Here is a 25,026-nt window from a genome sequence, read left to right on the forward strand (position 1 = left end):
TCCATGAGTACTATGTTGGATCTGACTATTTAATTCTTAGATTAGACTGTTTAATTATTATTTTATTTGTAGATTAACAGTTAGTTTTCTGCTTGTATTTTACATAAGTCTTATTTGCATGTAACAGTTTAATATGCCTCTAGTTGCTATACAAGGTATGATTCTTTGTTCTGGATTATTTGAATAAATGCTTTCTCATTGGTTGGCACTTTTCTACAAACTTGTTTGGAATTTTCCTTATCTCTGTAGTATAAAGCTGCTCCATGCCAGGCACCATCTTATCAAGATCGTCACTTGTCTTTAAGGCTTCTCCAAGAGTTTCTGTTTCCTTTGTTTTATCAACACTTAATAAACTGTTTATGAAGAAACAAGTGTTGTGCCTCTTTCCTAACTTGTAAAAGAACCCAACATCAGAATCCAACAATAATCTCATTTTTTTTAGTATTTATTATGTAATTCATAGAATTTTATGTTTTCACACTGTACTACTACCACAAAACAACAAATTTCATCCAATTCTGATATTCTCCTCTTAGCTTGTTGAACGTAAACTATTGTATCCTAGTTGAATTTCGTATTAAAAAAGTTTTAATGCCAAAATGTAGGAGGTATCTATGTGCAAAGTTAAAATTGAGCAAGGAAAATCCTTGAGGTATAATTTAAAGGTGCATGATTTTGTTACATTTTATTCTGTATTTTACAAATCTTCTGAAGTGTGTCAGCTAATCAAATTGAAATCCTATTGTATAACATTGCAAACATCCTGTGAAAACTTGGAGCCGTATTTTTTTCTCATCATTCTACAATTTCACTTTTATAACTTTCTGAAGTAAAATTCTTATGTCATTTTGTTTTGTGATGTCAAAATCAAATAGTCAAGCTTTCTCTTGTCCCTGTACAAACTAAATTGTAGTGAGCAGATAAAATGTTAAATGTGATCTATTAATGTGCTCACATTCCGGAAAGAAGTTAGCTAATTTGAAAGTTGGACCAGGATTGATTAACCTATATGAGGGTCAGTATAGCTGAATGTTACTTGAACATTTTTATTATTCAGTGTTTATGAGGTAAATATGTTACTGCTATTTGATCTTACCTAAGACTGACATCCACTTGACATCTGATTTGGTATTGTTTTCTCCTTTTTTTCTGTTTTTATTTTGGTGAGGAATGTTTTTATGTTGTTAATTCTTTTCTTTCTTCAGTTGCTGGTTCCCATTTAAATTTTACCTTTTTTTTCATTTCCTGTGTTCCTACTGTGCTGAATCCTATTATAAATGATATGCACTGCAATAATGTATTAACAGATTTTTCAACCCAGTGTAATCTATGATCTTAAAGTCTTGAAGTGATTTCTGATAGGTTTCATCAGAATTGCAAATGATGTGGTATTCTTGTGACTGTATCGGGTACAGGGCTACAGTGATATAGAGAATTTGCTTTGGGTTAGACGTCCCTCTATGAACTGTGTATGTTTCCTCTGATAGCTCTGGTTTCCTCCCACAGTGCAAAGATGTAGGTTGATTGGTCATTGTTAATTGTGATTTGGGTAGTGTTGTGTTGTGCAGCTCATTGGGCCAGACGGGCCTGTTTCACACTATCTCTGATAAATGACTGCATTCCACTATACCTAAAGAACTAGAGGTTGTGTTTCTTTTCAAATACTTGTTGCTGTAACACATTTGATTTAACCTTTACCCTTTTACATGTTTCATAACCTCTAAAAAGAGAAAAAAAACCTTTAATATTGAAATAATAAAACCTAATAGGAAATTGAGGGATACACAGTGTATTTTAATATATTTGCACCTTTTCAATGTTCAGAATTCTGGTATGGTACATGCAGTGCCTATAAAAAGTATTCACCCCCCCACCCCCAGAAGTCTGCATGTTTTATTGCATTAGAAGCAGAGAAACATAGAAAACCTACAGCACAATACATGCCACAATATTGTGCTGAACATGTACTTATTTAGAAATTCCCTAAAATTACCCATAGCCCTGAATCACAGTGGATTTAATTTGTTTTTGACACAGATCAACAGGAGAAGAATCGTCTCAAAGTGAAAACAGATCTTTACAAAGTGATCTAAATTGATTGCAAATGTGAAACACAAAATAATTGATTGCATAAGGATTCACCCCCTTCAAATCAGTATTTAGTAGTTACACCTTTGGCAGCAATTACAGACTTGAGTCTGTGTGGATATCAGCTGTCTATCAGCTTTGTGCATCTGAACATTGCAATTTTTCCCCATTCTTCTTTACAGAACTGCTCAAGTCCTGTCAGATTGCATGGGGATTGTGTGTGAACAGCAATTTTCAAGTCCAGCCAGAAATTATCAATTGGATTGAGGACTTGGCCACTCCAGAGCATTATCTTGTTGTTCTTAAGCCATTCCTGTGTAGCTTTAGCTTTATGCTTGGAGTCATTGTTTTGATGGAAAACAAATCTCCTCCCAAGTTGCAGTTCTCTTGCAGACTGCATCAGGTTTTCCTCCAGGATTTCCTATATTTTGTTGGATTCAGTTTGCCGTCTACCCTCACAAGCCTTCCAGGACCTGCTGCAGAGATGCATCCCCACAGCATGATGCAACTGCCGCCATGTTTCATAGTAGGGATGGTTTGTTTCTGATGATGTGCAGTGTTTGGCTTACACCAAACATAGCATTTAGTCTGAAAGCCAAAAAGCTCAATTTTGGTTTCATCAGGCCATAGAACCTTCTTCCAGCTGATTTCAGAATTTCCAACATGCCTTTTGGCAAACTCTTGCCAAGATTTTATGTGAGTTTTTTTTTATTCAGCAGTGGCTTTCTCTTTACCACTATCCCATAAGTAAAGCAATGACTGGTGAAGCACCTGGGTAACAGTTGTAGTATGCAGTCTCTCCCTTCTCTGTCACTGAAGCTTGTAACTCCTCCCGAGTTGTCTTAGGCCACTTAGTGGCCTCCCTCACTCGTCCCCTTCTTGCACACACTCATTTTTTGAGGATGTCCTGCTCTAGGCAGATTTACAGCTGTGCCATATTCTTTCCATTTCTTGATGATTGACTTAACTATACTTCAGATGATATTCAGTAACGGAGATTTTCTTGTATCCATCTTTTGACTTGTGCTTTACAATAACCTTTTCACAGAGTTGCTTGGAGTGTTCTTTTGTCTTCATGGTGTAGTTTTTGCCAGGATACTGACTCACCAGCAGTTGGACCTTCCAGATACAGGTGTATTTTTACTATAATTAATTGAATCACCATGTCTGCACAGAGATCTCCAAAAACACATCTCCATTTAGCTAATTATGTGACATCAAAAACCAATTGGCTGCACCAGTGATGATTTGTTGTATAATATTAAAGGGGGTGAATACTTATGCAATCAATTATTTTGTGTTTTATATTTGTAATTAGTTTAGGTTACTTTGTAGAAATCTGTTTTCATTTTGACTCAAAAGTCTTTTTCTGTTGATCAGTGTCAAAAAAGCCAAATTAAATCCACTGTGCATTTTGTGTGTGTTGTTGTTTAAATCCACTGTGATTCAGTGTTGTAAACAATAAAAGATGAAAACTTCTAAGTAGGGTGAATACTTTTTAAAGCACATGTAAATAGGGAATTCTTCTTGGATTGTAAGAATTCCATCAGCAGTGCTTAGCTTCTGAATTCAGAAAGTGTAAAATCAAGCCAGGTCTTGGCATAGCTGTGGCCTTTTAACAGTTGTGGAGGGCTTTTGGATCCCTACTTTGTTTTTTGCATCTCCAATCCAGATCTTGTCATCGTAGGTTGCGGCAGCTTCTGTATTAGTGGCTTTTAGAGGTGAAAGATGTGAAAGAGAGCTTGAGAATGTAACTTCATCGGGTGCGAACTACTGATTTCTGATAGATCAGCTTTATTGTTCTTAGAGTTATCGCCACCATACCAAATGGTGTTGGTGCCATTTGTGTATGGTGGCGACATACACATGTGTATGTCGGAACACCCATGTGTTCCAATAGCTGTCAACTCTATTCCTGGAAGTTGCACCAAACTTTACATGTTGTTCTGAATAGAACATGGGGGGAGAAAACTGGCATTGTATGCGTGTTATATTTGGCTTGAACAAAGAGAATTAGAACCATCTTCCACTTGATGAGTTAGGAGATCTAATGTGTAGTTTATTGGCTAGTCTTGTCTATTCTCTTGAATGGTAGGTTTGTATATATTGTCTAGGTCTAGTAAGTATTTGAAAATTGTAGGTTGTGAGCACAGCTAATATTTGAGCTCCACCTTCAAGAACACTTAATGCCATGAAAGATGTGAAGACTTACCTGAACCACATCTTTCACCCTATAAATCTTCAATGCGGTTAAGATGTCCAGAGGCTCTTTCTAGTGGAGGTATCAACACATTGGACTCCTTATCTTAGAAAGGATGTGCTGAAACTGGAGAGGGTTCAAAGGAGGTTCACGAAAATGATTCCTGGATTGTCACATGAAGAGCTTTTGATGGTTCTGGGCTTATTTTTGCTGGAATTCAGAAGAATGAGGGGTGACCTCATTGAAACCTCTTGATTGGTGAAAGGCATTGATCGATTGGATGAGGAGAGGACATTTACCGTGATGGGAGAGTTTTAAGACCAGAGGACACAGCCTCAGAATCGATGGGTGTCCTTTTGGAACGGAGATGCAGAGGAATTTCTTTAGCCAGAGTGTGATGAATCTGTGGAATTCTTTGCCACAGGCAGCTGTGGAGGCCAAGTATATATGTGGAAGGGTGATGCAACCACACTGTCACATGGAACTACAGTTACTTATGTGGAGGTTAAACACCAGAATGTACTGGATGGGGCAATTCTTAAAAATTCAGTGTAACCATTATTTTTATACTTGTCTGAAAGTTGTTTATATTTCACAGTATTCATAAACCAAAACTACGATGTTGGTATTTGTTAGCTGCCCCACAACCTTATTGGTGGATAACTTTTTGTCATTTAATTACTTGAGCATTAAATTGGTTTAATGGCCATTCCGTGCGTAATTATTTGAAATATGATTAGACTCTTTATGTGATAAGCTGACAATATAAATTAAATTCTTCATTCATCAAAGCGCTTCTCAGTATCCCAAAGGGTCGATTATTTCTGTGCAGAGTAATGAAGCTGCAAATCAAATTCCCAGCAAGGACAATTAGTTCACTTGATAAGTATTTTTCAAAGATATCAGAATAGTTGTTGGGTTGGCTGCCTGACGAAAGCAGACAAATGATCAGATTCTGGAATATTAATAGATTGCTATGATTCCTGTGTCTTTTCGGATAACTGGCAAGCTAATTCTGAAATGTCACCTGTGGTTAACTGATGAGAGTAATTAGTAAATGATAGCTTGATATTTTGTTTTATCTTCCTGGATATACTTTGGGAAGCAATTCACCAAGGGGGCTGATCAAATTTCTTAGTTTCTGCCCTATTTAATTCCTTCAAAAAGATGATGGTCAGAAAGCTAAAGGGGCTTGTGAGCTGAATGTCCTTTTCTTTCCTGCAACATTTTTCTTATACAGTATTGGTATTTCTCGTGCAGCTATGGAGGAACAGTTTCTTTGAGTTATTAAACAGTGCATCAGAGCAATGGATCAGCAAGTGGGCTTCGTGCTGTGCACCTTTGCCATTTACCGGAAGGACGTTGTTCAGTAGTGGAATAAGAGGTAATGCATCTCTTAAGTCTCTTTTTTAATATGTTGACTGCAGACAGCAATTCTCTTCATTCATTGTAATCCAATTTACATTCTAACGGTCTTTGTAGTCTGATCATACAGTAACTCGCTAAATTTAAATACATAGGTTTCTTGGTCTGCTTTATAGCTTCCCCAATAATGTTTGATAGGAAGCATATGTAGAACTGATAAGGTCCTAATAATGAAAATTTCAAAGGTCCCTTAGACTTTCAAATTGTTTCACGTCTTTTATTTTCAATTGAAGACAATTGAAAAATGTAAAGCTGCGACTTCTACTCTGGTTTGATTCTGGAAATTGCTTTTGGTTATTGTGGAGAAGAGAGGTGAAGCTTTGTTATTGAAATTGGAATTGCTGTTCTTTTGACTGTTAAAAGGTTTGGGGTAATTTTATACCTGATTGCCATATTAAACAAAGTTGGATTGTGCAGAATAGCTGTCTAAAAATTAACCTGCCATTGAACAGCTGGCAAAAAGTATTTCAAGCTGAGAATGCCAGTGAGAAGTATGTTGTTACTGAACAGGGGATGTAGCAACTTAAATCTTTACATTTTGTGACCTCTAGTTCCTGGCTAAGAAATAGAAGTGGAAGGATATTCATCAGAAAGGCTGTTGCTTAGAATTTCATTCCTTTTTCAGTGGTACTAACGATATACAGTAATATTACTATAGCAATATCAGCACACAGCATACAACTTCTGAAATTCATTGAAGGAAGTTAATGGAATGAATTTTGCAAACAGAGTTCTGCATACTTACTTTACACAACATTTACCACTGTCAACCATGAATGTATTTTGAGGCATATGTAGTTTGTGTTGGAATGGGTTTTGAATGGATTACTTTTGAAGTTGGAACAAAATTTGCTGATGCTGAACAGCCACTACTGAGTGGACATATATTCATCATGGTCCTATCTTGAAAGATGACCAAGTAGGAAATCAATTTTTAAATCATATTTTCCCAAAGGAACATTGTAATCAATCTACATTTCAGCCTGATTGTAAAAAGGAAATTCAATTAATTAAATTTATGAAAATATTTTTGAATGAATGGTGTGCCACAATCTATCAGTCAGTGTTCTTTTGTCTAGGTTTGAAAATGTTAAGTATTCTGAAAATGAACTAGATTTTTAAAGAACAAATTTGGTTAAAGTAGGAATTAAAAAAATGCTCTTGGGAATATTTTTAGAGAATGCTTTTCTTGTACATTGTGCCTATTAACTAGAATAAAATGTTAACATCTTTTTCACAAGTTTATTCCAACATACTGTATTTCAGTCTTTCAAAAACAATGTGGAATGGTTGATGTCAAATTTATTTTTGGTGGCCTCTAGTATTGAGTTCAAATTTGACAGAGTAAAAATAGAAAATGGTAGAAATATCTGCAGAACTTAACAGCACCTGAAATGCTTTGGATCATGTCCAATGTTGTGAATATATTATAATTGCACACTTGGGTATTTTTGGAGATCATTATTATTAGAGCAGCTCATGAAAATTTGAAATGTTATGCACTGCCACAGGAAGAGTGTTACGTTGGAACAAACACCGTAAATCCATGCTAATTCCAAAGTGCAATTGTACTTCATATTCTACAAAATAAGTTTGTGTAGGAAAGAATGGCTTTGATGGAGAATTAAAGATCAACAACTTTTAATAGAGGCCAATGAAGATTTATTTACCTTAACAATATAAATTGGATGAATGAGATATGATCTCATTAAAATGTACAGGATTCCAAAGAGCTGGAGATCTGGGATATTGGGACAGAGGAGTAGTCATTGAGTATTGAGCTTGCAGAGAGGGTTTAAATCTTTGGAGTTCTCTTCATTGGAGAGCTGTGGATGCTCTGAGTATGTTTAAGGCTTTAAGATTTTTGGACCCCAAGGAAATTGGGCAGGACTTTAGTTATGGTAGTGAATTGCAGTCATTTGGACTGTTATGTCCTTTGAAATTCTGCCTCCTCTTATTCCCATCTCTGCTACTGTTTATAAACAAGCATCTCCTTTGTAATTGCTTATTTCCTGTTTTTACTGTATTTGCAGTGTCACATTAACATTAACACATTCTTTCTCATTTCTATTTCCCTTTCCAGTTAGCAGGAGTGTATTTGTTTTGAGAAAGGGATGCGTATGACTGATCGTACATGTGCTAACATTCAAGCAGTAGGGCCTTGTCTCCAGCTGCCTTGGACTCTTCGATTTTGGATTAAGATCTAACTGTCATGTCTGTGTGGTATCTAGCCCACGTTAGACCAACTCGCATATTGGCAAGTTTAATTCTACAATGTGAAGTTCATGATTGTAAATATCAGGACATTCACAGAAGATTGCTCTCTAATCATAGCTTGGGAATTCAGATGTTTGTCATTGACATCATTGGGTTGGGACAGTTGGACAGCAGATGGCCAGGTTGAAGGATAAGCTGTAAAGTGAGCACTGTCTTCAAGTGTGAGCCAGTCTGGTTATCTCTGAAAGTGTACATTTCAAGGCCCTTGGCTCAACCTAATGTGGAACTAACACATTGCAGTCATTAGTTCATACACCTCAATCCTGGTAGAAATAGGGAATTGCCCAACATTCCAGAGGGAAGCAGGCTAAGTTTTTGTTGGTGACACTATATTGAGAAAATAGTGAAGGATAGAATCCTCTGGCAAGACATGAAGGGTGGACTAACTTTGAAAGAGTCCACCTTTTTACAAATTTCCTGTTGTTCCATTAACATGAACAGAAGATGTCATAGCATCAAGTACAGGCTATCATACAACAAGCAGCAGTTTACCCATGCTGTGGTCGGCACTAGTAACTGTTGGAGCAACCACTGCTTTATTTGCTGTGCTACTTTCCTTTGCTCCTTAAGTAAATGCATCAACAGAAGAATTCCTGCAAGACATTAGGTACACAAGGATTTGAGGACTTCACAAAGATGTCTCATCTCAGACTCTGCCGAATGGCTTCCAAACAGCATGAGCTGTAAAGTGTACATTGTGTTTAGTCTGCCCTGAAGTCCACTTCAATTAGCTCCTGTGAGGAGACTCTTGGTTTATTTATCAGAACACTCCAGGACTGGTTCTATGAGAATGACCAAGAGATACAGGAGCCGTGCAGCGCTTCCTTGGACTGGAAAATATTCAAGGTTACTGACATCTGAGGGTGGAGTTACAACAGCCAACTCATGGTGGGAGCAAAGTGCACAGGAGGTCAGCAACTAACTCACTATTATTATATATCTGGATTCTCCTGCAGTGTCAGGGACAAATGGAGAGGAGGTGAATACTCCTTGGAGGAAACACTTTGCGAGCAACTCTTCTAGTCTGATTGTCCTTGACATGAGCTCCCAAGACTTGTTGCATTAATCAGTCCAACTTTACTGACACATTTGATGGGCAAAAATCTGAGAGGGCCTATGACAAAAAAACACCACCCTCAGGTACAGATAATATTCCTACTGAAGTTATAAATTCACAAATTTATTAATGTCACCTCCCATGTATAGGAAGTAAAGCACATGCTGATGGATCCCACAAGTGCCATAATAGTGACAATATCCAGGAAAGGAGATAGGTCTGGTTGCAGAAACCAGACAGCGGTCTCCCTGCTTTCTGCTGTAGAAACGTTGTCCTCGATTGTTTTCTCTCAGTGGTTCCAATGGTGGTTCCATGGAGATTCTAGCAGCCTTGTGTCACAGTGGACATGATCTTCACCATGCATCCATTCTGAGAGATTTATTAGATTTTGAGTGCAGAATACAGATACTAGCATTTATTCAGAGACTGAACTGCATGTCATCAACCATTTGGTCATGTAAACATGCGCAACATGCACATAACCCTAACCATTGCATTCAATGCTGGTGAAACAAAGTTTTTCTAGAAGTTAGTTCCCATTGACCAACAATGCCCTACGACAGTTGGGGTCCACAAGGAGAAGCTGGAAAATGTGGATTGCTCCTTGTACTTCACTGGGTTCATTGGCCTGACTACAACATTTGCACCCTCAGCACCAAAGTCCTGAAACATAGACCCTGCTGCAAGCTGCCGTGGCAAGAGATCAGAGGATACACTTGAATTCTTCCCAAACCTCAATGGAAAAGATGTCACATTCTTGCTGACTCATCCCAGATCAGTGATTGAACAAAATGGAGAAGAGCGTGAGGTATGATGATGAAGACCTTGAGCTTCTTGACTGAAAAGGTGGCAGCCCAGTGTAAAATGTGAAAGAATGTAATGTCTCCCATCTACTCCTCCGGTCAGAGTGTGGGAGTTACACATTGACCTTACCATTACCTCAGGATCTACAAAACTGGATCAATCTCGCCTTCAATCTCTTGGGATTGACAAAGAAGGCACTAACATAAAAACAAAAACTGAAGAGCCATTGGTCCACAAATGCACTGTAATAGTGACTGCCTCTTAGAGAGGAGATAGAAGCCAGTTGAAGGAGCTAGAGGGGAGTCTCTCTGCTGTCTGCTACACCAAAATTGTCACCAGTGAACTCCACACACAAGGCGGTACTGGTGTGCAGACAGTATGCATTTCCAATAATGCCCTTTCACCAGAGCAAGGGAAACATTACTTCTGTGCTTGTCATAAATGTTGATTGTCTACTAAGTATTTCTAACATTTCAGATTTTCAGCAGTTTTTTAATTTGCTTCCATGTTTAGATTTTGGACTAAGCACCAATGGAAATACATCTCTTTATCTCATCTATAAAACTATAGTTTTTTTAAAATACCTGTTAATCACCAGCACCTTTTACTTTACAGAGAGGGCAGCACCACTTTGAATTTTTTCCTGGAACCCTGGGAGTGTCTCAGTTCCAATACACTTAATGATCTTGGTTATACTGTACTTTCCCATGCCCATATCTTAATTTACTGCAAGATCACTGACCTAAAACAATACATTTGTTTTTCTCTTTGTCGAGGAGTCAGACATCAGGAAGAGCCGTGGTAGTAGCGGACTCCATAGTAAGAGGAACGGAAAGGGGTTTCTGCGGCAACAGGCGAGATTTAAGGATGGTGTGTTGCCTCCCTGGTGCTAGGATCCAGGACATCATGGACCGATTGCAGGGAATCCTCAAGGGTGAAGGTGAACAGCCGGAAGTGGCAGTGCATGTCGGCACAAATGACGTCGGGAAGAAGAGGAAGGACATTCTGCAGCGGGACTTCAGAGAACTCGGAAGAAGGCTGAAAAGCAGGACTTCCAGGGTGGTTATCTCCAGTTTGCTTCCAGTTCCTTGTGCTGGAGAGGGCAGGAACAGGGAGATAATGGATCTGAATGTGTGGCTGAGGAACTGGTGCAGGAAGCAAGGATTTACATTCTTGGACCACTGGGATCTGTTTTGGGGTAGGGATGAATTGTACAAAAGGGACGGGTTGCACCTTAATAGGCGGGGGACCAGCATTCTGGCAGACAGGTTTGCCACTGCAACATGAATGTGTTTAAACTAAGTAGTTGGGGGGGGGGGGAGGGGATGAATTGGAAATATAAGGATGGAGTTAAAGGGAAAGTAAAAATAAGAAAAGTTAAAAAGGACAACAGAATCAATGGAGTAGAAAGCTCAAGAAGAGATCATACAGTATGGCCAAGTGAAATAGGAATTGATATGAAAGGAGAGGGGAGTAACAAATTAAAAGTATTATATATGAATGCACGAAGTATAAGGAATAAAGTAGATGAGCTTAAGGCTCAGTTGGAAATTGGCAAGTACGATGTTGTGGGAATAACAGAGACATGGCTTCAAGCAGACAGGGCCTGGGAAGTGAATATTCAAGGATATACATCTTATCGAAAGGACAGACGGACTGGCAGAGGGGGTGGCTCTGTTGGTGAGGAATGATATTCAGTCCCTTGTGAGGGGGGGACATAGAATCTGGGGATGTAGAGTCAGTATGGATAGAACTGAGAAATTCTAAGGGTAGAAAGACCCTAATGAGAGTTATCTACAGGCCCGCAAACAGTAGTCTGGATGTAGGGTGTAAGTTGAATGAAGAGTTAAAAATGGCAGGTCGCAAAGGTAATGATACAGTTGTCATGGGGGATTTCAACATGCAGGTAGACTGGGAGAATCAGAATGGTACTGGACCCCAAGAAAGGGAGTTTGTGGAGTGTCTCCGAGATGGATTCTTAGAACAGCTTGTACTGGAGCCTACCAGGGAGAAGGCAATTCTAGATTTAGTGTTGTGCAATGAACCAGATTTGATCAGGTACCTTGAGATAAAGGAACCATTAGGAGGTAGTGACCATAATATGATATGTTTTAACCTACAATTTGAGAAGGAGAAGGGAAAAACGGATGTGTCAGTATTACAGTTGAACAAAGGGAACTATGGAGCTATGAGGGAGGAGCTGGCCAAAGTTTAATGGAACAATACCCTAGCAGGGAAGACAGTGGGACAACATTGGCAGGTATTTCTGGGAATAATGCAGAAGGTGCAGGATCAGTTCATTCCAAAGAGGAAGAAAGATCCTAAGGGGAGTAAGGGGCGGCCGTGGCTGACGAGGGAAGTAAAGGGCAGTATAAAAATAAAAGAGAAGAAGTATAACATAGCAAAGATGAGTGGGAAACCGGAGGACTGGGAAGCTTTTAAAGAGCAACAGAAGATAACAAAAAAGGCAACACGCCAAGAAAAAATGAGGTACGAAGGTAAACTCGCCAAGAATATAAAGGAGGATAGTAAAAGCTTCTTTAAGTATGTGAATAGCAAAAAAGTAGTTAAGACCAAAATTGGGCCATTGAAGACAGAAACGGGTGAATTTATTATGGGGAACAAGGTAATGGGAGACGAGTTGAACAGGTACTTTGGATCTGTCTTCACTAGGGAAGACACAAACAATCTCCCAGATGTAATAGTGGCCAAAGGAACTAGGGTAAAGGATGAACTGAAGGAAATTTATATTAGGCAAGAAACGGTGTTGAATAGACTGTTGAGTCTGAAGGCTGATAAGTCTCCGGGACCTGATGATCTGCATCCCAGGGTACTTAAAGAGGTGGCTCTAGAAATCCTGGAAGCATTGGTAATCATTTTCCAATGTTCTATAGATTCAGGAACAGTTCCTGCTGATTGGAGGGTGGCTAATGTTGTCCCACTTTTCAAGAAAGGAGGGAGAGAGAAAACAGGGAATTATAGACCAGTTAGCCTGACGTCAGTGGTGGGAAAGATGCTGGAGTCAATTATAAAAGAGGAAATTATGACACATTTGGATAGTAGTAGAAGGATCAGTCTGAGTCAGCATGGATTTATGAAGGGAAAATCATGCTTGACTAATCTTCTGGAGTTTTTTGAGGATGTAACTATGAAAATGAACAAAGGACAGCCAGTGGATGTAGTGTACCTGGACTTACAGAAAGCTTTTGATAAAGTCCCACATAGGAGATCAGTGAAAAAAATTAGGGCACATGGTATTGGGGGCAGAGTACTGACATGGATTGAAAATTGGCTGGCTGACAGGAAACAAAGAGTAGCGATTAACGGGTCCCTTTCAGAATGGCAGGCTGTGACCAGAGGGGTACCGCAAGGTTCGGTGCTGGGACCACAGCTGTTTACAATATACATTAATGATTTATGAAGGGATTATATACATATACATATACATAGATGAAGGGATTAAAAGTAACATTAGCAAATTTGCTGATGACACAAAGCTGGGTGGCAGTGTGAAAAGTCAGGATGATGTTATGAGAATGCAGGGTGACTTGGACAGGTTGGGTGAGTGGGCAAATGTATGGCAGATGCAGTTTATTGTGGATAAATGTGAGGTTATCCACTTTGGTGGCAAGAACAGGAAGGCAGATTACTATCTAAATGGAGTCAAGTTAGGAAAAGGGGAAGTACGAGATTTAGGTGTTCTTGTACATTAGTCAATGAAAACAAGCATGCAGGTACAGCAGGCAGTGAAGAAAGCTAATGGCATGCTGACCTTTATAACAAGAGGAATTGAGTATAGGAGTAAAGAGGTTCTTCTGCAGCTGTACAGGGCCCTGGTGAGACCACACCTGGAGTATTGTGTGCAGTTTTGGTCTCCAAATTTGAGGAAGGACATTCTTGCTATTGAGGGAGTGCAGCGTAGCTTCACAAGGTTAATTCCAGGAATGGCAGGACTGTCATATGTTGAAAGATTGGAGCGTCTGGGCTTGTATACACTGGAATTTAGAAGGATGAGAGGGGATCTGATTGAAACATATAAGATTATTAAGGGATTGGACACACTGGAGGCAGGAAGCATGTTCCCGCTGATGGGTGAGTCCAGAACTAGAGGCCACAGTTTAAGAATAAGGGGTAGGCCATCTAGAACAGAGATGCGGAAAAACTTTTTCACCCAGAGAGTGGTGGATATGTGGAATGCTCTGCCCCAGAAGGCAGCAGAGGCCAAGTCTCTGGATGCATTCAAGACAGAGTTAGATAAGCTCTTACAGATAGTGGGGTCAAGGGATATAGGGAGAGGGGAGGAACGGGGTACTGATTGTGTATGAGCAGCCATAATTACAGTGAATGGCGGTGCTGGCTAGAAGGGCCGATTGGCCCACTCCTGCACCTACTATCTATTGTCTCTCCAATATGCTGCCTAATCCCCAGCATTTTCTGCTTGTCTTATGTTCGCATTATCTTGCCCTTTGACTTGCTCTCTCATTTGAAACATAGAAACATAGAAAATAGATGCAGGAGTAGGCCATTTGGCCCTTTGAGACTGCACCGCCATTCAGTATGATCATGGCTGATCATCCAACTCAGAACCCTGTACCTGCTTTCTCTCCATACCCCCTGATCCCTTTAGCCACAAGGGCCATATCTAACGACCTCTTAAATATAGCCAATGAACCAGCCTCAGCTGTTTCCTGTGGCAGAGAATTCCACAGATTCACCACTCTCTATGTGAAGAAGTTTTTCCTCATCTCGGTCCTAAAAGGCTTACCCTTTACCCTTAAACTGTGACCTCTCATTCTGGACTTCCCCAATATTGGAAACAATCTTCCTGCATCTAGCCTGTCCAATCCCTTTAGAATTTTATACATTTCAATAAGATCCCCCCTCAATCTTCTAAATTCTAGTGAGTATAAGCCTAGTCGATCCAGTCTTTCTTCATATGAAAGTCCTGCCATCCCAGGAATCAATCTGGTGAACCTTCTCTGTACTCCCTCTATGGCAAGAATGTCTTTCCTCAGATTAGGGGACCAAAACTGCACACAATACTCTTGGTGCAGTCTCACCAAGGTCTTGTACAACTGCAGTAGAACCTCCCTGCTCCTGTACTCAAATCCTTTTGCTATGAATGACAACATACCATTTGCTTTTTTCACTGCCTGCTGTACCTGCATTCCCACCTTCAATAACTGGTGTCCAAAGATACCCAGGTCTCGTTGCACCACCCCTTTTCCAAACATAGAAACATAGAAAATAGGTGCAGGAGTAGGCCATTTGGCCCTTTGAGACTGCACCGCCATTCAGTATGATCATGGCTGATCATCCAACTCAGAACCCTGTACCTGCTTTCTCTCCATACCCCCCTCCATACGGCCGCCGTTCAGATAATAATCTGTTTTCCTGTTCTTGCAACCAAAGAGGATAACCTCACTTTATCCACATTAAATTGCATCTGCCATGAATTTGCCCACTCATCTAACCTATTCAAGTCACCCTGCATCCTCTTAGCATCCTCCTCGCAGCTAACACCGCCGCCTAGCTTCACGTCATCAGCAAATTTGGAGATGCTGCATTTAATTCCCTCATCTAAATCATTAATATATATTATAAACAACTGGGGTCCCAGCACTGAGCCTTGTGGTACCCCAGTAGTCACTGCCTGCCATTCTGAAAAGGTCCCATTTACTCCCACTCTTTGCTTCCTGTCTGCCAACCAATTCTCTATCCACATCAATACCATACTCCCAATACAGTGTGCTTTAAGTTTGCACGCTAATCTCCTGTGCGGGACCTTGTCAAAAGCCTTTTGAAAATCTAAATATACCACATCCACTGGCTCTCCCCTATCCACTCTACTAGTTACATCTTCAAAAAATTCTATAAGATTCATCAGACATGATTTTCCTTTCACAAATCCACGCTGACTTTGTCCGATGATTTCACCTCTTTACAAATGTGCTGTTATCACATCTTTGATAAGCGACTCTAACATTTTCCCCACCACCGATGTCAGACTCACCGGTCTATAATTCCCTGGTTTTTCTCTCCCTCCTTTTTTAAAGAAGTGGGGTTACATTAGCCACCCTCCAATCCTCAGGAACTAATCCAGAATCTATGGAGTTTTGAAAAATTATCACTAATGCATCCTGTATTTCTTGGGCTACTTCCTTAAGCACTCTGGGATGCAGACCATCTGGCCCTGGGGATTTATCTGCCTTTAATCCCTTCAATTTACTTAACACCACTTCCCTACTAACATATATTTCCCTCAGTTCCTCCATCTCACTAGACCTTCGGTCCCTTACTATTTCAGGAAGATTATTTATGTCCTCCTTAGTGAAGACAGAACCAATGTAGTTATTCAATTGGTCTGCCATGTCCTTGTTCCCTATGATCAATTCACCTGTTTCTGACTCTGTAAGGGACCTACATTTGTCTTGACCAATCTTTTTCTTTTCACATATCTATAAAAGCTTTTACAGTCAGTTTTTATGTTCCCTGCCAGCTTTCGCTCATAATCTTTTTTCCCTTTCCTAATTAAGCCCTTTGTCCTCCTCTGCTGGTCTCTGAATTTCTCCCAGTCCTCAGGTGTGCCGCTTTTTTTTTGCTAATTTATATGTTTCTTCTTTGGACTTGATACTATCCCTAATTTCCCTTGTCAGCTGCGGGTGCACTATCTTCCCTGGTTTATTTTTTTTTGCTAAACTGGGATGAACAATTGTAGTTCATCCATGCGATCTTTAAATGCTTGCCATTGCATATCCACCGTCAACCATTTAAGTATCATCTACCAGTCTATCTTAGCTAATTCATGTCTCATACATTCAAAGTTACCCTTCTTTAAGTTCAGAACCTTTGTTTCTGAATTAAATATGTCACTCTCCATCTTAATGAAGAATTCCACCATATTATGGTCACTCTTACCCAAGGGGCCTTGCACGACAAGATTGCTATCTAACCCTTCCTCATTGCTCAATACCCAATCTAGAGTGGCCTGCTCTCTAGTTGGTTTCTCGACATGTTGGTTCAGAAAACCATCCCGCATACATACCAAGAAATCCTCTTCCTCAGCACCCTTACCAATTTGGTTCACCTAATCTATATGTAGATTGAAGTCACCCATTATAACTACTGTACCTTTTTCACACGCATTTCTAATTTCCTGTTTAATGCCATCCCCAACCTCACTACTACTGTTAGGTGGCCTGTACACAACTCCCACCAGTGTTTTCTGCCCCTTAGTGTTATGCAGCTCTACCCATATAGATTCCACATCCTCCAGGCTAATGTCCTTCCTTTCTATTGCGTTAATCTCCTCTCCAACCAGCAATGCTACCCCACCTCCTTTTCTTTCCTATCTACCCCTCCTGAATATTGAATATTCCTGGATGTTGAGCTCCCATCCTTGGTCACCCTGGAGCCATGTCTCTGTGATCCCAACTATATCATATTCATTAATAACAATCTGCACATTCAATTCATCCACCTTGTTACAAATGCTCCTCACAAAGCCTTCAGGCTTGTTTTTACAACAATCTTAGCCCTTATACAATTATGTTGAAAAGTGGCTCTTTTTGCTTTTTGCCCTGGATTTGTCTGCCTGCCACTTTTACTTTTCACCTTACTACTTTTTGCTTCTACCCTCATTTTACACCCCTCTGTCTCTCTGCACTTGTTCCCATCCCCCGGCCACATTATTTTAAAGTCTCCTGAACAGCAGTAGCAAACGCTCCTCCTAGGACATTAGTTCCAGTCCAGCCCAGGTGCAGACCGTCCTGTTTATACCTGTCCCACCTCCCCCAGAACTGGTTCCAATGCCCCAGAAATTTGAATCCCTCCCCCTTGCACCATTTTCAAGCCACATATTCATCTGAAGTATCCTCCTATTTCTACTCTGACTAGCATGTGGCACTAGTAGTAACGCAGAGATTATTACCTTTGTGGTCCTACTTTTTAGTTTATCTCCTAACTCCCTAAATTCACCTTGTAGGACCTCATCCCATTTTTTACCTATATCGTTGGTACTATGTGCACCACGACCGCTGGCTGTTCACCATCCCACTCCAGAATGTCTTGTAGCCGCTCAGAGACATCCTTGACCCTTGCACCAGGGAGGCATCCTGGAGTCTCGTTTGCGGCTGCAGAAATGCCTATCTATTCCCCTTACAATCGAATCCCCTATCACTATAGCTCTCCCACTCCTTTTCCTTCCCTCCTGTGCCGCAGAGCCACCCATGGTGCAATGAACTCAGCTGCTGCTGCCTTCCCCTGATGAGTCATCTCCGCCAAAAGTATCCAAAACAGTATGTCTGTTTAGGAGGGAGATGACCCCAGGGGACTCTTGCACTATCTGCCTACTGCTATGCTGTCTAGTGGCCACCCCTTCCTTTCTGCCTGTGTAGCCTTTACCTGCGGTGTGGCCAACTCACTGAACTATTCACGACTTTCTCAGCATCGCGAATGTTCCAGTATGAATCCAATCGCAGCTCCAGACGCTCAGTGCGGTCTGCCAGAAACTGCAGTTGGACACACTTCCTGCACACATAGTCATCAGGGACACTGGAAGTATCCCTGATTTTCCACATGCTGCAGGATGATAGTTTTAGCCATCTAGCTGTTAGTCATCATCAGTCTAGGCTGGGCATTACTGGGTGGTATTGGACAATAGGAAGTAAACTGTAAGGCAGGTCTTTATAAATTAACTTTGGAGCCAAGTGTACTGGGATGTCAGATGGTTCCACTTCCCTGCAGGCTATTGGTTTCACCAGATTAGTCATCCTGTATTACCAAATGGAATACAGGATGGTGAACCTGTATTACTAAATGGAATAATTTTATGTTGCCTGAAGGAGTACCTATGTGGAAGGGGTAGTTGAGTTCCCAGAAAACAATCTACTGGTGCTTTTTTGTAATGTGAAGCTGAAAGCCACAAGCTGAAAAACAGTTATTTATTTTTACTTAAGTTTTCACATACATTTTACGTAGTTACTTTTATTCTTGAGTACAAGGAAGGGAATGCCTTTTCTAGGAGAAGGGGACCATTCCAGAAAAATAGGTGTCATCTGAAATAAAAAATTTGCACTAGGCATGTTAGTAAAACACAAATGATCTCAAAGCTTTTCAGAGGCGCATCTAGTCTTGCTTGGTTATTTTAAACAATAACGTTTTAAGCACAAGAGGGTCATTGAAGCAAACGGTTGTTATGACCTCTGCTCTCAGGAAGTAACGCAAAGGAGGCAGGCCAAAACAGGAATTACCAACAAAAGATATTTATTAAAGTTAAGGTGAAGGGAAATAGGGGATATGAGGTGTGGTAGTACTGGCTGCAGAATGAGAGAAGGAGTAGGAGTGGGAGCGACCTGGTTTTCAAGCAGTCCACAGCAGTGCCAGCAGTGGAAAGGTAGTTGCAGGTATCCCAAGGAACTGCAACACAGGTCAAAGAGGAAACACAGGCCAGGGAATGTACAGGACATAACACATTGACATTTACTTGAATGACTATTGCCAATACTGATTTTTACAACTGAGAACCCTGATCACTCCATCACGGAAACTCCCTCTTTCTCTTGTCTCGCTAAGGCGTATTGTATTTTTGCAGCTCAGATGGCTTCGCTGTACACTGGCAAAGGTTTGGATTTGTGCTTTCACAATTTCTGTAGACCTGTGATAATCAGAGTGTGTGCTATCACAGTTATTTATGTAGTCTCTATCTTGAGAAAAACAGTAATTCTATGAGCCTTCAGGAGCTATTTGGATGTTGTCCTTCCTCCTGTGCAGCAGATTGTTCTGTCCATCTTGCTCCCTTTTTATTCATAGTGTAGGAAAGAGAAGAACACTTTGGTACAACTCCTCCCCCCCACTCTTCTTCACCATTCCCCATTCCCATTTCCCCCTCTCACCTTATCTCCTTACCTACCCATCACCTCCCTCTGATGCTCCTCCCCTTCCCTTTCTTCCATGGTCTTATACCCTCTCCTTTCAGATTCACACCTCTCCAGTCTTTTATCTCTTTTACCATTCAACTTCCCAGCTATTGACTTCACCCCTATCACTTTGTACTTCTTCCCCCACCTTCTTAGTCTCATTTCTCATCTTTTTTTTCCAGTCTTGATGAAGGGTCTTGGCCTCAACTGTTTACGATTTTCCATAGTCGCTGCCTCGCTAGCTGAGTTCCTTCTGACATTTGTGTGCTTCTGTTGCTTGAATTTCTAGCATCTGCAGATTTTCTCAAATTTGGGTATCAATTAGCTTACTAAGTTTACCAAAATTGCTTTGTAAAATTAGCACAGAAACCAGAGCCTGCTCACTACATTGATCCAGCAAAGGTTACGAGAGCTACAGACTGTATATATTTTATTTGGCACTTGTATAAAGGTACTGTATCTCTGAATGAATTTGAATTAAGTGATTTGTTTCCATTATCCAAAGTCAATTCAACGTAATATGAAAAAATTAGAAAGAAATTATAAAGTTGCGAAAAAGCAAATTAAAACCGCTGATTTGTAGCCCATGTAGTTTGTCAAAATTGTTGCTATAATAGTGTGAAAGAGTTGGAAGTAGTTCCCAAGATCAAAAAAGCTATCAATGATCATCAGTTTGAATTGTATTAGATGGACCATTATGCGTCACTGAAGTACCTTTATAGTTAATTGATATAGGTGAGTTTGGGTAATTCTGTTTCCCTGAATGACATTCGATTTAAGGTTGTTGATCCTACTGAAGCTCCTCAGTATTGTACTCCTCCAGTTTCCATGCATATAGGCATTAGAGGTTTGATCTGATCTAACCCCATTTTTCTTATGATTCAAACAAATATTCGCAATATAACGGTTATAGGTCTAAGTTTACAATATAATATACAACTTGACTTCGCATTTAAGAAAAAACATTTGAAGTTAACTGGGTTGCATTGAAATGTGAATACTTAGTGAATCACCTTGATAAAATGCAAAGATAATTCGTTTGGGGCTGGTCAAACCTCTGCTGAATCATGCATTGTATCTGGAAGAGTTCAGAAGATTCAACAGCCTTAAAACCTAAGGGGTAGGTGATAGTCCAGAAGCTAGTATGGTTATGAAGTTAAGGAATCTGATAGGAACCGGTTTTGTATTCAAAAGAAGACTATCTTTACTCAATAAGATAAGTAGCATACTTCCTTCAGTCATTCTGAAAATGGCATAAGGGAAATATATTGCTTACCTTATTGGGTAAAGTAGACACATTCTTTTTTAGGGCCTGTATTCATGCCTGAAGTAGGTCATTGGTTATTTGAAATGCAATGAGAGGTTGAATAATTGTTTTGTGATGATTTTTGTGGTTATAGTAACTATTTCTTGAGGTTGGAATGATTTTTGAAAATGGCCTTGTGCATTTGATTCAGGCTTTTTGCCGACTATAGGAGAGAAATTCTCTTATGCTTCCAACACATAACTTCTCTGAGTTCAGGAGTTCACATAGAATAACCATGCACACCTTCAAGAGTCATTTGAGAAGTGTAACATGATAGCAGTGACCGACTCCTGCAGGTCCTGTGTTCAAAGTGGAATAGGGTAGAGCTGGAATGCTGGAACCAGGAATGACAGGATGAAGATGGCACCTAGCATCCCAGCTCTCTGATGTGTACATTGATGACAAAGTTGGGCACCCAGGAGAAGCAGAGGGGTGATTGGGCTGTCTTTCTCCTGCCCATTCAAAGAAAGAAGGAAGCTTTACATTGACCTTGCAGACATCTAGTGTATTGGTAAAGACTTTATTAGTGGTTTTGAGGGGAACCCTCAGCAAACACTGTACATGCACTCAAGCAGTTCTCCATCTTTCCTTTAAAACCAGTTCCGTTGGCCAAAATCACCGACAAGTGTGGACTGCATTCATAGAAAGCTACTGCATTTGCAATGATATCTGGTGTTCAAGTAATAATCATTTACAATATAGTTGAACTCATAGGATTCCATGGATGATTGTGATTTGGCAGTAGAGAATGCTTGTTTGAGGCTTTTCAGAATCAGAATCAGAATCAGGTTTATTATCACCGGCATGTGATGTGAAATTTGTTAACTTAGCAGCAGCAGTTCAATGCAATAGATAATCTAGCAGAGAGGAAAAAATATAATACATAAACAATTAAATCAATTACAGTATATGTATATTGCATAGATTTTAAAAATGGTGCAAAAACAGAAATACTGTATATTTTTAAAAAAAAAGTGAGGTAGTGTCCAGAGATGCAATGTCCATTTAGGAATTGGATGGCAGAGGGGAAGAAGCTGTTCCTGAATCACTGAGTTTGTGCCTTCAGGCTTCTGTAAATCCTACCTGATGGTAACAGTGAGAAAAGTGCATGCCCTGGGTGCTGGAGGTCCTTAATAATGGACGCTGCCTTTCTGAGGCACCGCTTCCTGAAGATGTCCTGGGTACTTTGTAGGCGAGTACCCAAGATGGAGCTGACTAGATATACAACCTTCTGCAGCTTCTTTCAGTCTTGTGCAGTAGCCCCCCCCCACCATACCAGACAGCGATGCAGCCTGTCAGAATGCTCTCCACAGTACAACTGTAGAAGTTCTTGAGTGCCAAATCTCTTCAAACTCCTAGTGAAGTATAGCCGCTGTCTTGTTTGCTTTATAACTGCATCGATCTGCTGAGACCAGGTTAGATCCTCAGAGATCTTGACACCCAGGAACTTGAAACTGCTCACTCCCACTTCTGATCCCTCTATGGCGATTGGTATGTGTTCCTTCTTACCCTTCCTGAAGTCCACAATCACCTCTTTCGTCTTACTGACGTTGAGTGCCAGGTTGTTGCTGCGGCACCATTCCAGTAGTTGGTGTATCTTGCTCCTGTACGTCATCTTGACACCATCTGAGATTCTACTGATAGTATCATCAGCAAATTTATAGATGGCATTTGAGTTATGCCTAGCCACACAGTCATGGGTGTAGAGAGAGTAGAGCAGTGGGCTAAGCACACACCCCTGAGGTGCGCCAGTGTTGATTGTAGTGAGGAGGATAGGTTATCACTAATCCGCACAGATTGTCATCTTCTGGTTAGTAAGTCAAGGATCCAATTGCAGAGGGAGGTACAGAGGCTCAGGTTCTGCAACTTCTCAATCAAGATTGAAAAGTGAGATAGAGGGAGCAGTTTCTGCCACACTTATAGCATGTCTGTCAAGCTTCCAATGTACATATTTCCAAAGTGTCTACTATGTGCTCCAGTCAAATGGAGTATCTGTCATGGTCCCAATCATGGCAAGTAACATTACCTCTGGGAGTAGATTGCTGGATTAGCAATAATTGTTTTTGTCCAGGTGACCAGCTAATTTAAGAAGCAGCTTTCCATTACCTGTGGAATCTGTGTGCCTGATCACACTGAGATTTGCCTAGAAACTGTTTTGCAAATGGCAAGCTCTTGCCTCTTACCAAAGCCACCTCACAAAGCTAAATGTTTCATCATTTTCCTTTCTATTGTGACTGGGTGGGCTTCAGCACCAGACCTTTGGCTTAATATGCTACTTGAAATACGGCAAAATGCTGCAGATAAGCGTCATCCTGGACTTTTAGGCCTGAATGTCTGGACTGGGATAGTGAGACTTAGAGGTGAGAATGCTTCCATAAATAACTTTCTGTTCCCAGGGAACTGCCAGAATCCGTCTTTCTCTGCCAGATTTGAATTGATACTCTAGATGGAGCCTTGTTTCTCCCAATATCCTTTCTCTCTAAATGAGCATTTGTACCCGCCACAAGATGATGCCTTTTATGGCCAATGCCAATGTCCTTTCTATGTCCATAATAAACATTTTTGAATTCCTTGCATAATGCCTGTGATATGGTGGGTAGGGTGTAGATGCAGGATGGGAAGGTGTTTGGTAATTTCAAATTTAGCTTGTTGTGCAGTGTTACTTATAGCCTTATACAGGTGCTGTGGAGACCCAGTCATTAGGTATATTCGTCAAGACATGAAGTGATATGAGGAGAAGGCAGGAGAGGGAAAATGGGTCAGCTATGATGAAATAGTGGAGCAGACTTGATGGGCAAAATGGCCTAATTCTGTTCCTATATCTTATGGTCTAATCTAATCTCTTGTGGTCTAATTTATATAGTCATGCATGAAAAGTATTCCAGTTCCTGACAGATATACATATAGCCAACTGTTTTTGTTGTGGATTGGACTACGTAATAATTGTTTGGAAACACATTTAGCTGCAATGTTCAAGGTTATTAATATACAAGGACTGTGAAATGACATTCAGGATTATTCTAGAATATTTGTTTGGTTGTGATTAATTCACAACTTTAATAATATTTTTGCTCTCTTCCCCTGAAGACATTTACCCACTTTGTCCAGACAATAGTAGAGTCGTCTCGCACTGAGACCAGTCCTTCAGCCGCCATGACCTTGCTGACCTCTTTTTTCCATCGACACAAATTCAGTTTGCCTGCAGTAGGATATCAACCACTCCGTGTTTTAAAAAACTTTACTTTTACAAATCTCTTTTAAAGCTCCTTCCTCTCATCTAAAACCAACGCCTTGTTTTTGAGTAACATTCCCATGGGAAAAGATTTCGACTATATCTTATCTGTGTCTTTATAGTTTGCATACCTCTATCAAGTACCTCCTCAGCCCCTTTGTTCTAGGGATAACAAACCTCATTCCTTATACTCCATCTAGCTAGCTTCCAACCTTGCTGGCGTGAACATCAAATTCTCAAACTTATGGTAATGCCCCCACCCCTTCACTATTCCCTAATTCCTTTACCCTCTCACCTTATACCCTTATGTGCCTGTTACTTCCCTCTGGTGCTTCTCCCACTTTTCTTTCTTCCCTGGCCTTCTATTCTCTCCTATCAGACTGCCTTCTCTCCAGCCCTGTATCTATTTTATCTATCGACTTCCCAGCTCTTTACTTCAACCCTCTGCACCCCCCCAATTTCACTTGTCACCTTGTGTTTGTTCCTCTCCTCTCCCCAGCTTCTAACTCTAATTCCTCATCTGTTTTTCTCCAGTCCTGATGAAGAGTCTCGGCCTGAAACATTAACTGTACTCTTTTCCATAGATGCTGCCTGGCCTGCTGAGTTCTTTCAGCACTTATAAAAATCTTCCAAGCTCTGCAAAGACATCCTGTCGATAGTGTGCCAACCAGAACTCCCAAAAGGGCTCCAAGCATGGTCTAACTCGTGTTTTGTGAAGTT

The 25,026-nt window shown here is 40.5% G+C and overlaps 1 protein-coding gene across 10 annotated transcripts in view; it reads left to right on the top strand.

Moving 5' to 3' along the window:
- Positions 1-25,026, top strand: part of LOC132400702 (probable E3 ubiquitin-protein ligase RNF144A-A) — an 88,017-nt gene that overhangs the window by 20,482 nt on the left and 42,509 nt on the right. For 4 of the 10 annotated variants that reach the window (XM_059981954.1, XM_059981947.1, XM_059981944.1 and 1 more), the window contains exon 2: positions 5,549-5,672. The exons of 5 other annotated variants lie outside the window; for them this stretch is intronic. The gene's annotated coding sequence lies outside the window, so the exon portion shown is untranslated. Of the gene's footprint in view, positions 1-5,528; positions 5,673-25,026 lie in introns of all 10 variants that reach the window. One more of the 10 variants, XM_059981943.1, reaches the window with a different exon arrangement.

The sequence above is a fragment of the Hypanus sabinus genome, chromosome 10 (genome assembly GCF_030144855.1).
Source record: "Hypanus sabinus isolate sHypSab1 chromosome 10, sHypSab1.hap1, whole genome shotgun sequence".
In the NCBI taxonomy this organism is placed as follows: Eukaryota; Metazoa; Chordata; class Chondrichthyes; order Myliobatiformes; family Dasyatidae; genus Hypanus; species Hypanus sabinus.